Source organism: Mandrillus leucophaeus, unplaced genomic scaffold (assembly GCF_000951045.1).
Source record: "Mandrillus leucophaeus isolate KB7577 unplaced genomic scaffold, Mleu.le_1.0 Scaffold816, whole genome shotgun sequence".
Lineage (NCBI taxonomy): Eukaryota > Metazoa > Chordata > Mammalia > Primates > Cercopithecidae > Mandrillus > Mandrillus leucophaeus.
In genome coordinates this window covers 910,735-919,915 of record NW_012108875.1, presented here as the reverse complement: position 1 = coordinate 919,915, position 9,181 = coordinate 910,735, and positions in this window count along the sequence as shown.

Genomic DNA, 9,181 nt, shown 5'->3' with positions numbered 1-9,181 from the left:
CAAGGGGGGAACAAGGACCCCTTCTCCAAGACCCTTCATGATCACAGAGGCTGCCAGCCTATTGGGTAGAGGTGCAGATTTTCCCTACTGTGCCCAGCACTGCAATTGCATCTCTGCTGTAAGAAAATTTCCACCAATGAAAAAATCTGGGACTCAAGGCCCGCCATTCCGATTCTTTTGTCCCATGGAGCATTCCCCTAATGCGGTGCTCTCCCTCTTCCCCTAGGAATGGGACTTCCTGAAAGCCAGAATACAGTGATTGTTACTGCTCTTCTAGGTCTAGCCACCCAATGGGGCTACTAGACTCTGGGTTGGTACTGGGAAATATCTGCCGCAGATCCACTGATGTGATCTGTTCAGTTCTCCCAGCAGTGGATACCAGCACCTGCTCTGATGGAGGAGGCAGGGGAGTGGTGTAGACTCTGTGAGATTTCTTAGTTGTAGATAGGCTTAGTGTGCTGGCTTTCTCAATGCTGGTTATAATAGTAGTGAGCTTATCATGTGGACAGACTGAAGACCTCTATTTACTCACAGTATTGCAGGCAGTGGTGATAGTTGAGGTCATGCAACCATTTTCTTCTTGAGTGCGGTGTTATTCCACCTAGAGGTGCTGTAATGGCCTGTGCTGATTGGCCTCCAGCCAGGAGGTGGCACTTGCGAAAGATCATCAGCTACAGTAGTAACAGTGGGATTTGAGTTGCGCTGTTTCCCGGAGGAAATATTCTGGTTTCTCAGGTGATGAGTGGGGCTATAAAGCCCCCAAAAGTTTATTTCCTTTGTGTTAAGCTACCGGGGTGGGTGGAGGGATGTCATCAGATGGGGCAGGGTTAAGCGGGTGTGAGCTCTTACTCTCTTTGAGTGGGGCAGGCCACAGCCCCTGTGAAGGATGGTGGTGGTTCCCAGACCACTAGGGTAATGTTCTGGAGGAAGGTATAAGTGCCTCTGCTGCACAGAAGAGTTTGCAAAGGGAGTCTGGAGTAGCAGGCTGCAACAGTTAAGCCTTACCCAGCTCCCAGGCAGTTGGCGAGGCCAGTCTCACTCCTGTAGTGCTCTTCTAACAGCACCAGGTTTAGATCCAGGTATTCTGCGCACAGATCTCAGATATGCCCCAGGCCAAGAGACAGCAACCACGCCTTTCAAACCATGACCCTCCCCGTCTGCCTGCAGGGCTGGGTGCCAAGCTTCTGTGCTCGAGCCTGAAGCATACTTCCTGCTTGATCCCTGGGTTCTGATCAAGGGAATTGGTCCCCACTTGAGATTATATCACAAAATTCATTTGGGAGCTTCTTTCACTCTGCAACCTCTTCCTGAGCTTGTTGGGTGTCTTCCCTGAGGGCCCCTGGGAGATATATCAGGAATAGCTTCCTTAGGTTCCCTATTCCTGAGGGATAGGAATGCCTGCAAGGCATTTTCTGCTGCTGCTTCTACTTTTATGTTTTACACCGCTCCCTAAATCCATCCCAGCTCTGTGTAGGGTTAAGGCCTTCTCCCATGGTCTGAATTTTCAGATTCCCCAATGGGGATGTCTGCTCGGAGGCAGACTCTCCGCTTCTCACATTCTGGAAATTTACAGGTGTTTTGCCTGTCTCACAGAGTAGGTTGCAGCCTGCCACTTCTTTCAAAGGATCTGTAGATTCTTTCAGTTTTCCTGTTAAGTTCCTGTGTTGGTTCTTGGGGGAAAAAAATAGTGTGAATTTCTCTCCACTATTCTGTCCTTCCAGGTGGGAGGGCCGTACTAACACTGCCTCCAGTCTGCCATCTTAAAAAAAAACAAAAACAAAAACAAAACTAATTATGGATGTTTTTAGTATCATTCAAAAAATGTTTAACTTTTAATTGCAGGGCTGCAGGTGCAGGTTTGTCATATAGGTAAATTGTGTCTTGCAGGGGTTTTGTGTAAAAATTATTTCGTAGCCCAGATAATAAGCCATAGTGATTAGCTCTGATGACTAGGGGAACACCAGGGTCCTTGGCCTCATGCCGATGGGATTAACAACATGGACACGCGTGGAGTGGTTTTAAGGAGCAAAAAGTTTAATAGGCAAGAAGGAAGGAAGAAAGAAGAGAACAGCTCCCTATACAGAGACAAGGGAGAGAGGCTTGGAACAAAAAGAAAGCCCATGCATGGCAGAAAGGCAGTCCATTGTATCTGGAGGCTGGGGGAGGTGGTGTCTTGTTTGCATAGGGCCTAAGGGATTGGTTTGACCAGGTGTGTCTTTCACATAGCCCGTGAAAAACCTGGCCTCTCACCTTAGTCCTGTAATATGCAAATGTGGGTCTCCATGATGCTTTGAACACATGGTATTATCTGGAGGTGGCCATCACACTTGGCACAGATGGTGATAAGAAGAGGGCAGGAATCACCATATTGTGTGAACCCAATTTCTAACGGCCTGCATTTGCATATCAAAGCTTGACAACCCAGCCCTTCAAGCCGCCTTTTCTGTTAGAAAAGAGATGGTTCGGGGGTTGTTTCTTATTACAGGAAAATTTCCACTGAGAACCTTTACCCTTACTATCCTACCTAAAATAATTTCTTAATAACTCCTGTATTATTCCCCCCTCAAAGAGAAGTAAACCTAACTGCTGTTGGGAGGTGTTGGATGATGATTCTTTCTACCTACTTCCTGCCTAAAAGGGGCTTTGTGTGGCGGAACAGCGGCTGGGCCTTCTCCTGAGGTTGAATGGTGTGTCCATGTGTGGCTCTGCTCACAGCACCATTTGCAGTTTAATTGCTTCTAGGTGAAAACAGATACATTTTACAATAACTTTTACAATATAGGGTTAGAATATAAGTATTAAGGTTACCACCATTAGTGTGGATCCTATAGAACATAACTGACAGTAGAGTTTGACACCTGTTTGTTACACCAGTGGATTGCAATACCGGTTTGCCTCCACTAGATGTCGATGTACATTACCAGAAACGTTAATATAAAAGTTACTTTTTATATAAACGTTAATATAAAAGTTACTAGAGAAAAGCATATTTTCCCCTTGATTTGCCATTAGAGAATAACTTTAGGCTTAGGCCATCTTTTTAACTTGCAGTATGATTGGGAGAAATGCGTTATTGGCTGGCTAAAATAACTTTAGCGTTAATTTTGACAATTACTTTCCTTTAATTATTATAGTTTTTCATGACTTTCATAGACCCTCTCACAACATCCTTAAGCTTTCTGACTTGTCCCAAACGTCTTTCCCTTAAACAACCAGTCATTTCCTTTTAGGACAAGTATTTACCATAAAAATCCTTTCTTATATAAAATTTCTTTTTTTATAACCTTCTTTTCATAGCTTAGAGTGTCTTATATTACCAATCTTTAGTAAAAAGTCCTATTGAACTTAATTATAGTAAAACTTTTATGCTTGCTTCTTATCCGTAACTGTTGCTCCTGTTATAAGCAAAACAACCTTGACTAAATTTCTCCTGTAATTATTAATCCTGTTATAAGGATGATAATCAGGCAAAATATTACAGCAATTATAATTTTACAAACAGAATTCCACACTGTGGGTGCTGCCACAGTGTATAGTTCTATTGCAAATAGTAGCGTGACTATAACAATTTTCCCAAGAGTGGCACGGTAAATAATTGTCATTTAAAACTCTACTTGCCCAGATATAATATTTCCCTTTGGAGATTTACAAAGTTACAGATGCGATTCTATGAATAATTAAATCTCCCTGCAAATATGCATTAAGAAGAAGTTCTAATATTTGGTGGCAAATTTTGAGACGAAAGGACAGAAATGACAAAAAGTATCTGTTGAGGTAAAGGTGGGACTCAGGAAGATGAATAGTCCTTCACTCAGTTTCTTATCTTTTATGGTGTTTAGCTTAAGATCTTCTACTTCTTCACATTGATATTCAGGGTGTTCCTCTGGGCTGTCAAGGGTTGCTCCCTCAGCCCTTCAGGCTTTGAATTGAGTGTGATGTATCCAGGAGCTGATTCCTATAACTTTTACTGCTGAGAAGATTGAAAGAAGAACAGTGGCGGTCCCTTCCCAGGTTGGCTTATGGAAGGAGAGAGAGGAGAATTTTCACTAATACCAAATTTCCTGGGTTAAGGAAAGGTGGTTTTATTTCCTGGGCTTGGGCTTCTGCTAGCTGTGTTCATTCTTGTTGGAAGTGAGCTAGAGAGGTTACATGCTTAACCAATGTAGAGGTTTTCTGCCGGCAAACAATCTCTGAGCACACTGATAAGTTTTATCCTTTCTCCAGTGAAAAGCTCGGTGAAGGATTTTAAGGACCTTCATTGGCTGGAGGCTGGCAAATAGAGTTTGCCATCCTGAGAGCTGAAAAGTATGCCCTTGAGAAGTGGCCTATTCTATTTCTGCAGGGGAATACTGAGGTTTAATTTCTTTTATGGAGACCTCCTAGATTAGAAGGGCTTGAAGTGTGTTAGTGCCTTGAGGCTTCCTTGCCTTTGACTTAGCTGGCTGATCAGCTCATCTATTTTCTTTGGCTACCTCATCTGTTCCCTTTCAATGTTCACTATAATGCATCCCTGCTATCTGTCATGCAAGAAAAACTGAGGATAATAATCTGCTAGTTTCCTAGTGATATTTTATAGTAGATCCATGAGTGGTAAGAAAATTCTTTTCCTTTTCAATGGCAGCATGAGCATGGAAAATCAGGAAGGCATACTTGGAGCCAGTATAAATGTTAGTTACCTTTCCCTTGCTTAATTTAAGTGCTTTTGTAAGAGCTATTAGCTCAGCTAATTGAGTGCTTATGTTTGGGGACAGTGACTACTGCTTATCCTGCCTCACGTACTTCTTGCTTTACCGGGCTGTTTGCTAGCTAAGAGCTCCCACCAGAGAACGGTGATCCTGCCACATTATATGGGGTGTAAACAGTTCAATTATGTCCTGGGGTTAACTTGGAGGCTTTTCTGACTAATAGAGCTATCATGACAATGGCTTGGAAGCATGTTGTAAATAGGTCCTCCTAACTGCAACCAAAGTGGAGAAAAACATTGGATTAGGATTTTTCCTGAGATGCCAATTACGATCAGGCTATAGGAAGAGGGGAGACTTGGGAGAAATAGGAACACTTTTACACTGTTGGTGGGACTGTAAACTAGTTCAACCATTGTGGAAGACAGTGTGGCGATTCCTCAAGGATCTAGAACTAGAAATACCGTTTGACCCAGTGATCCCATTACTGGGTATATACCCAAAGGATTACAAATCATGCTGCTATAAAGACACATGCACATATGCTTATTGCAGCACTATTCACGATAGCAAAGACTTGGAACCAACCCAAAAAAAGTCCATCAATGATAGACTGAATTAAGAAAATGTGGCACATATACACCATGGAATACTACGCAGCCATAAAAAAGGATGAGTTCGTGTCCTTTGTAGGGACATGGATGAAGCTGGAAACCATCATTCTCAGCAAACTATCGGAAGGACAAAAAACCAAACACCGCATGTTCTCACTCATAGGTGGGAATCGAACAGTGAGATCACTTGGACACAGGAAGGGGAACATCACACAGCAGGGCCTGTTGTGGGGAGAGGGGAGAGGGGAGGGAGAGCATTAGGAGATATACCTAATGTAAATGACACATTAATGGGTGCAGCACACCAACCTGGCACATGGATACATATGTAACACACCTGCACGTTGTGCACATGTACCCTAGAACTTAAAGTGTAATAAAAAATACATAAAAAATAAAATAAAATGCCCTAGTCTGCCACACCAATAGCAACTAGCGGATGTACCTCGGGGGTCCTGGACTTTGCAAGCCTGCAAAGCTTCTGCTACAGCCTCTGTCCTTCTCCTGAGCTTTCTCTCTTTCTTTTGGGCCTCCTCGTGGTCCCTATTATGAGACTGAAGTGGCCACCTTCAGGAGGTTCTCTAAAGTGCTATTCGGTCCTACAGCTTGCTTCTGTAGTTTTCTTCTAATATTGGGAGTTGCCTGTGTAATAAACTTGTCCTTCAGGATAAGCTGTCCCTTGACTGGATCAGGGGATAAAGAGGTGTGTTCTATTAGTGCCTCTCTCAGCCTTTCCATAAAGGCTTCATGATTCGCACCTGGCTTTTGATCTATTCTAGACAGTTAAGAGTAATTGAGAGGTTTGGCCTTCGTTTTCCGTAGGGCTTCTAAACTGCATATTAAAAACACTTCCTTTTCCATTCATTCCCTGAGCTATTTCCCCAGTACTATAGCATTTCCTGATCTTGCCTAACAGGATTACTTGCCTGGGCTGTAAAAATTCCCACATACTCAACACACAGGGAGTAAGAGACTGCAGATAGAGAAAGAAGGAAAGAAGGAAAGTTTTGCGACAGGATAGCTGGAAGACAGCCTTGAGATTAAAACAGATTTGAAGTTGAGATTCACTCCATACTCACCACTCTGATGGATGAATTCCAGGCCCATGCACCAACATGATATGGCTCTGATGACTGAAGGAACACCACGGTCCTTGGTCTCGTGCGGATAGGATTAACAACGTAGACACACGTGGAGTGGTTTTAAGGAGCGAAAAGTTTAATAGGCAAGAAAGAAGGAAGAAGGAAGAGAACAGCTCTCCCATACAGAGGCAAGAGCGGGGGACTTGGAACAAAGAGAAACCCGTGTGTGACAGAAAGGTAGTTCATTATATCAGGAGGCTGGGGGAGGGGGTGTCTTGTTTGCATAGGGCCCAGAGGATTGGTTCGACCAGGTGTGTCATTCACGTAGCTTGCCAAAAACCTGGCCCTCCTAACTTAGTCCGTTAATACGCAAATGTGGGTCGTCGTGATGTTTTGAACACATGGTGTTATCTGGAGGTGACCATCACACTTGGCGCAGATGGTGATAAGAAGAGGGCAGGAATCACCATATTGGGTGAACCCAGTTTCGAATGGCTTGCATTTGCATATCAAAGCTTGACAGCCCAGCCCTTCAAGCCGGCGTTTCTGTTAGAAAAGAGATGGTTCAGGGGTTGTTTCTTATTACAGGAAAATTTTCACTGAGAGCATTTACCCTTACTATCTGCCTAAAAGAATTTCTTATTAACTCTTGTGTTAATAGTACCCAATAGGTAGTTTTTTGATCCTCACCCTCCTCCCACCCTCCATCTTCAAGTAGGCCCTGGGGTCTATTGTTTCCTTCTTTATGTCCTTGTGTATTCAATGTTTAGCCCCCACTTACAAGTGAGAACATGCAGTATTTGGTTTTCTGTTCCTGCATTAGTTCCCTTAGGATAATGGCCTCCAGCTTCAACCATGTTGCTGCAAAGGACATGATTGCATTCTTTATTACGGCTGAATAGTATTCCATGTTGTATATGTACTTTGTTTTCTTTATCCAGCTCATGATTAATGGACATCTAGATTGATTCCATGTCTTCACTATTGTGAGCAGTGTTGCAATAAACATATATGCATGCATCTTTATGGAAGATTGATTTATAATCCTTTAGGTATATACCCAATATTGGGATTGCTGGTCAAACTCTAGTTCTGCGTAAGATATTTGAGAAATTTCTGAACTGTTTCTCACAGTGACTGAACTAAGTTTTATTCTCGCCAGCAATGTATAAGCTCCACAACGTCGCCAACATCTGTTATTTTTTGACTTTTTAATAACAGTAATTCTGGCAGGTGTCAGATGGTATCTCATTGTGGTTTTGATTTGCGTTTCTCTGTTTAGTGATGTTGAGCATTTTTTCATATAATTGTTGGTCACATGTATGTTGCCTTTTGAAAAGTATCTGTTCATGTCTTTGCTCACTTTTTAACAAGGATGTTTGTTTTTCCCTTGATAATGTTTTTTGTTTGTTTGTTTTTGGTGTGTGTTCCAATAAAACTTTATGGACAAAAGTAGAATGTGGGCTGGTCATAGTTTGCTGACCTTTCCTGTAGAGCATTAGTTTTTTGTTTGTTTCTTTGTTTATTACTCATATATTCATTTATTCAAAAATAGCTTTTGGATATATAATAATCTCACTCCAACTTAAACTCTCTCACTGATTATTTGATAATAATAACAGGTCAGATATTTTGTAAAAAAAAATATGGGATGTCTGCTCTGCTATGTTTACTATTTAGACATGGATAAGCCCCAAGGTCATGGAGTTTATAATGTACTAGAGGAGATAACTAGTTAAAATAAATACATTTTCTTGGTCTTGGTAAGGATTAACAGGTAAATTTAGATAGAGTAAGGAATGGTGGGTAATAATATAAAATATGGTGTTGCTATTTTTTTTCTTTTGTTTTTATACTTTATGTTCTAGGGTACATGTGTGATAATGTTTTTAAGTGTCCTTGATAGTGTTCATTCGAGATTCTTCTAACTTTTTGATGTGAGGGTTTAGCAGTATAAACTTTCCTCTTATCACCACTTTAGCTGTGTCCCAGAGATTGTGGTATGTTATATTTTTGTTCTCATTTGTTTCAAAGAATTCCTTGATTTCTGCCTTAATTTTATTGTTTACTCAAAAGTCATTGAGAGAAAAGGCTGTTTAATTTCCATGTAATTGTATGGTTTTGAGAAACATTCTTAGTATTCATTTCTATTTTTATTGCACTGTGGTCTGAGAGTATGTTTGATATGATTTTGGTTTTGAAAACGTTTCCTGAAAATTGTTTTATGGCTGATTGTGTGGTCAGTTTTAGAGTGTGTGCCATGTGGAAATGAGAAGAGCGTATATTCTGTTGTTTTTGAGTGGAGAGTTCTGAAGATGTCTCTTAGGTCCATTTGGTCAAGCGTCGAGTTCAAGTCCCAAATATCTTTGTCAGTTTTCTACCTCAATGATCTCTCTAATACTCTGTGTGGTGTTTCAGTTCTCCACCATTATTCTGTGGTTATCTAAGTCTCTTCGTAGGTCTCTAGGAACTTCTTTTATGAATATTGGTGCTCTTGTGTTGGCTGCATATATATTTAACACAGTTGAGTCTTCTTATTGAATTGAATCTTTTAACACAATGTAATGCCCTTCTTTGTCGTTTTGGATTGTTGTTGGTTTAAACTCTGTTTCATCTGAAAGTAGAATAGCAATTCCTCCTTTTTTTGTGTTTTCCATTTGTTTGGTAGATTTGGCATGCTCTAACTCTGGGGGGCTGGTTCCAGACTCCCAACTTTCATTCCTTGCCTCTTGAGGTTTGAAACCTGTTTTGTTGGAGAGGCCGAAGTGATCTGCTCTGTAGGCCACAATACTTTGATGGGGAA